The following is a 6,139-nucleotide window of genomic DNA, read 5'->3' on the forward strand; positions in this document are numbered from 1 at the left end:
CTCTGCGCCTCGCCGTCGCCGTCGTCGCCCTGCCTCCGACGCCATCCCGCGCCGCCCAGACGCCGTCGCCACCCCGCGCCGCCCCGACGCCGTCGCCGCCCTGTGTCGCGCCCCGACGTCGTCGCCGCCCCTCCTCTGCCTCGTCGTCGCCTCTGCCTCGTCGCGCCCCAGCTGCCCCGCGCCGCCGTCGCCTCTGCCTCGCTTTGGTCAGGGCCGGCACCGCCCCCCTCTTCCCCCTTTTTTTTGCAAATACATATATGGTTTTTTCCTGATTATATGTATATGTACGAGTATATGTATATGTGTATATCTGTTTATATGTCTTTTTTTAGATTTTTTTTGTTTTTTGCATTTTTATAAAAATGTATATATGTTCTCTGTGTATATATATGTTGATGTATATATGCAAAAGATAGATTTTTAGAAAAAATGTATATATGTTTTTTGCATTTGAACATTATTTAAAAAAACAAGCAATACTACTTCATGTATTTTTAAGAAGGAAGAAGAAGAAAAAGAATGAGAGGAAAAAGGAAAAAAAGAAGAGGAAGAAAGGAGAAGAAGAGGGGAGAGGAAGAAGAGGAGAAATAAATAAGAAGAAGAAAAAAGAAGAAAAAGAAGAGGAGAAGAAGAAAGGAATATAGGAGAAGAAGAAAGGAATAGAGGAGAAGAAGAAAAAATAGAAAAAAAATTCTATTTTTTCTTCTTATCCTCTATTCTTTTCTTCTTCTCCACTTTTTTTTGTTCTTTTTTTTCTTCTTCTTCCTTCTTCTTTCTTCCTCTTTCTTCCTTTTCCTTATTTTCCTTTCTCGAGGGATAAGAAGAAAAAGAAGAGGAGAAGAAGAAAGAAAGGAATAGAGGAGAAAGAAGAAACTTCGACACGAGGGGGGGGGTACCGATACCCCCTCCCCGATAATATTATTTCCCCATGTATATGTATGTCGCGTCGTTGTCGATATAACGAGGGTGTCGAGGGTCGGGAACTAGGGTAGAGGGTCGAGGGTCGTTAAGGGGTCAAGGGTCGAGGGTTTCAGGGTCGAGGGTTCGAGGGATCGAGGGTCGAGGGTTCCAGGGTCGTATAGGGGTCGAGGGTTCCAGGGTCGTCGAGTGTTCGAAGGGTCGAGAGAGGTTTCGTAGTGTCAAAGTATTGAAGAAATCCATGGCTTCATCATTAGCCGGAAGTAACCAGGGCATGATTGTACGAAGTCCTCCAAAGTTATTCTGGAATGGAGTCCCGGATAGGATAATTTGCCTTTTTGTACGAATTTCAGCAAAAGCCTTCCAAATAACGATATTCAGAAGGTTCTTGCTGAACTTTGTACCAAAAAGTGAATTATCCTATCTGGGACTCCGTTCCAAAATAACTTTGGAGAGCTTCGTACCATCATGCACCTGTTACTTTCGCCTAATGATGAAGACATGGTTTTGTTGAATCCTTTGACACTAGGCATCCTCTCGACCCCTCGGCGATCCTCGACCCCTTGACCCTCGACCGCTCGGCGATCCTCGACCCCTTTACCCTCGACCCCTGGGCGATCCTCGACCCCTTGATAAAAAAAGAAGAGGAAGAAGAAAAAAAAGAGGAGAAGAAAGAATAGAGGAGTTCTTCTCCTCTATTCTTTCTTCTCCTTTTTTTTCTTCTTCTTCCTCTCTTTTTTATCGGGAACGAGGGTCGTCGAGGGTCGCCGACCGGTAGAGGAAACCCTAATTAAATAGCAAGTATCGTCGGTGTGAGATACATGTGGCCACCCCCTCCTTGAAGCGTTCTCGAGGCCACTCCCTAACCCTTGAAGCGTTGTCGAGGCCACCCGAAACCCTAGAGAGGCAGCATCGAGGCCACTAATTAATATGATTCCTTATTGTGATTAGCTAGCTAGTTCTACGTTTGCCACTAATATATCCATATCTGTCATGTTTGAATAATAATTGCCATGTTGTAAATATTTGTAGAAACTATGGACACCCCGCCACGAGACGAAGCACAAGAAGCATTGTTGAGGGACATAATCGCACAAGGAAGTGATGCCGTCTGCTCGTTGATGTTTCTCAACGACAACGATGGTCTAGAAGGAGAGGATGAAGAAGCAGCTGGCTATGATTTACATGGTTCCGATGACCCAATGCCGGTGCAAGAAGGAGAGGGTGAAGAAGTAGACCGTGAGGACGGCTCCGGTGATCACCAAACCGAGTCCGGCCAGGTATATATATTAGTTAAGCCTGTGCTGACTAGCTAATTGATGCATTCATTGTTTTGGTATGTACACATATTAATTAACTCTCGTCTTTGTTCTTTTTTCTACCCTCCGGATCGAGCACAACTTCGGTAAAGAGACGAGGCCCGAAGAAAAAGTTGAGCTCGGATGAAATGTTTGAGATCATACAAATCGCACGCGACGGCCAACCGATTGAACCCTACCGGACAAAGAAGGAATTTGTTGCTCAGTGCGGGGTTCTGGTTAGGGCCAAGATCCCGATCAGCATCCACCAATGGTATAAGCCTAAGAACGAAGACCCTGAGGTGTCTTATATCAATGATATGCAAAAAAATGATCTTTGGACTGAGCTGAAGTCAAATTTCACTCTACCGCCAGAGGATAATCCGGAGAAGCCAGTTATAGAGCCATTAATCAAGTCTTTTGCTCTGAAGAAGATGGCAGACCTATTCAGGAATTGGAAGAAAGACGTCAATAGGTATGTCGAAAAAAATGAGACACCAGAATTCAAGGGCAAATATGAGAAGATCAGAGATGACTGGCCCGCATTTGTGGCCCACAAGACATCGGAAAAGAGTAAAAAGATGTCGGCGACAAACAAGAGAAATGTTGCAAAGAAGAAGGTTCACCATCGCACGGGGTCAGGTGGCTACCTCGTAGCCCGGCCTAAGTGGGCCAAGGCTGAGAATGATCTGCTTGATAAAGGGATCGAACCAGAGACAATGAACTGGCCAGACCGTTGCCGGACTTGGTTCTTCGGGGCCGGCGGATCCTTGGACCCTATAACAGGGAAGTGCATTTGGACGGATGAACAATTGGACATACCAGTGAAGAGGCTTTAGCAATATATCGAAGCAGCGCAGCAAGGGACGTTCATTCCAGACAGGGAGAAGGACGAGCTCACAATGGCCCTCGGGAATCCTGAGCACCCTGGACGGACAGGAGGTACGCTAGGCTCCGTTTCGTGGAAGGCTGGATTTCCGGACGCAGGGGGTTACAAAACCCAGGAGTGGAGGAAGAAACTGGAGCAGAGCCAACTACAGGCGCTACACGAAAGGGTAATGGGGCTAGAGGAACAAGAAGCAGATTGCAGCAAATGACCTGCCGAAGCTTCCCCCAAAGCTACCCCGCCATCTTAGCGGAGAAGCAGCGTGGCTTCCACCGAGTTGCTTCAGCCGGAGCATGCCTTGACGGCTCCTGCCAGCTATCCCGTGGATGCTATCACGGAGTCTCAAAATTGCCACCTTATGGCGGAATGGAGCAATTTGAAGGTCAAGGCGGCTGTTGGGTCTGTTTATCCTACTAAACCCGACTCAACTTTTCACGGCCGGCCGATTCCAGAAGGATATGCTAAGGTGATGGTCGATGAAATAACGGAGGGATTTGAGGACCTCCGGCTTGACCACCCTACCGGTGAAGGGGAGTATCGGCTGGGTTCTGCTCTGAAGACTCCATGCCTATGGCGGAAGGATCTTATCAACCTTCCGAACTGGACGCCTCCGCCTCCTCCTCCTCCGGCTAGTCAGGGCACTCCGCCTCCTCCACCGCCTCCTCCTCCGGCGAGTGATGATCAGGGCACTCGGCCGGCTCCTTCTCCGGCGCGTGACGACACTCCGCCTCCTTCTCCACCTGCGCCGGCGCGCCCGAGCAGCCAGCCTCCTCCTTCTCCGCCTCGTCAGCAAGGGCGGAAGAGACCCGCCGCCGCTCCGGCTGCTCCGGCGCGTCGTAGTCCTTCTCCTCCGCCTCGTAAGCAAGGAAAGAAGACATCCGTTCCGTCTGCTCTGCCGGCGTCTAGCAGTACAGCCAAAGGCGGGAGGAGATACAGATTCGGTCCTTCTCTGAAAACTCCAGAGAAGTTACCGTACGAGAGGAGCGAGGAGGAAAACGCGAAGATCGCGCAGACCGAAGTGGATGACTGGTTTCAAGGGTTGAAAGCAAAGAGACATCCACCTCCGAAGGAGAAGGTAGATCCGGTGAAAGCGAAGCGCACTCTGCCTGCCCTGACAAAACCACCCAAGTCTCCGCCGAAAGGCAACTATGAGCGCATTATTGGAAAGGCATTTGCCGAAGCGGAGAGGTCGGGAAGTACTAAAAGTGATCAAAGGATGAAAGAACGACGAGCTGGGAAACAAATTGCCCAGCTCGGCGAACAAGCGAATCAATCGTGCCCCCCACTCAAGGTGCCTGCTAGCGACATCGTCGATCCGAGGATGGTGTCCGGTTATGGCAATCCTGCAGATTACCTGCCCGATGATGTACATTATGATTTTTTGGAGGTGCAGATACAAAGATACGAGTACGGGAAGCCTCTCGTCAAAGATGAAAGTTCTCTATCAATGATGATGCGAAGATTGCATGATTGGTACATGAAAACCTGTAAAGAGTCTGAGCGGAGGAGTACTTTGTATGTGAGAGTTAAAAAGGAGCATGACCTCCTTGGAATTGAACTGTTGCCTATTCCATTTGAGGAGTTCTATCAGTTTTTCAATCAATTGGCCCTCGATAAAGCAACGATCACCTGCTACTATCTGTAAGTAGTACTACTTCTGTCATTAAGTCTCTCTATATAACTCAGCCCTTTCATTGCATGTATTTATAATTATCCTCACTATATTATGCAGATTGAAGATCGCCGAATTGAAGAAAAGACAAGTGGGTGATATTGGGTTCATTAACACATATCTTATAGATAAAACTGAGGTTGAATTTCATAAAGAAAATATCGAGGCCAACTTGCTACAATCGTTGGTAATAAGTGAACACAAAGATATAATACTCTTTTCTTACAACTTCAAGTGAGTGTTACTGTCTTGTGGCATATTCGGTTTCCTTATTAGTCCAGGTTATAGTAATGTAATATTGATGAGTTATGCATGTGTGCGCAGCTACCACTGTATTCTCCTAGAGATTAAGCTTGAGAAGGGAGTAGTAACTGTCTTAGACTCCAAGCGAAAAGATCCCAAGGAGTATGCGGACATGACTGAAATGCTCGAGAAGTAAGTTAAATCGATCATTATCCACCATATCAGCAACTTTGTTCATTTCTGATATCAAGTAATTTTTTTCTTTGTATGGCAGGGCTTGGAGAAAATTCACCAAAAAAGCTCCGGGACTACCGAAGAAGCTGCAATTTAGACACCCGAAAGTAAGTACTATATAGTAGCATATTCCACGCATCTCCTAGTGATTCAAGCGCTAGTTTCATCAATACCATTTAGCATGCTTGCTAATTATCAGTTTGATTGACCTCTATTTCTTGTAAAGTGGTTATGGCAGGAACAAGGGAATGATTTCTGTGGATACTACATTTGCGAGTCCATCCGCCACACGACCTGTGAGCGGGGCTACTCCGACAAACAATATGAAGTGCGTAAATAACAATATTCACAATTTTATTTTATTACCATCATTTGTGTTGAGTTTCATTCATTCATATATATATATGTATTGACCCCCTTCTTAAAATTAGATGTTTCGGATGCGGGATGAACTCCTAGCACCAGATCGCCTGTGAGCAATTCAAGAGGAATTGGCGGCATTCTTTCTTGACCACGTGATCGCTGAAGATGGAGAATACTATGTTGACCACGCGTCCGTATGTTAGGAGATTATATTTGTAAAAGATAATTATTGTATATGTGTAGCCGGTAGTGTCGGATAGATATACGAGAACTTGTTGTTCGACCAATCTCTCGGAGAAGGAGAGGTGGTCGATATCACTTCTCTCTGTTTGCATATATGTTCATGACGATCTTCTGTTTGCTTACTAGCTAGCTAGCGTGTCTAGCTAGTCCTCTCTATACGTATGTATAGTACGTAGCGTCGACCAAGCACGGATAAAAGAGAGGACACTTCTCTCTATTAATTAGCTAGCTAGCACATTATATGAAACACCTAAATTAACCCCCCAAAACCCCCCAAACCCC

The 6,139-nt window shown here is 46.6% G+C and overlaps 1 protein-coding gene across 1 annotated transcript in view; it reads right to left on the reverse strand.

Annotated features, from left to right (window-relative positions):
* Positions 1 to 6,139, reverse strand: part of LOC119320952 (ubiquitin-60S ribosomal protein L40-like) — a 23,497-nt gene that overhangs the window by 16,288 nt on the left and 1,070 nt on the right. The window lies entirely within an intron of this gene.

Source organism: Triticum dicoccoides, chromosome 6B, assembly GCF_002162155.2.
Source record: "Triticum dicoccoides isolate Atlit2015 ecotype Zavitan chromosome 6B, WEW_v2.0, whole genome shotgun sequence".
NCBI classification, from domain to species: domain Eukaryota; kingdom Viridiplantae; phylum Streptophyta; class Magnoliopsida; order Poales; family Poaceae; genus Triticum; species Triticum dicoccoides.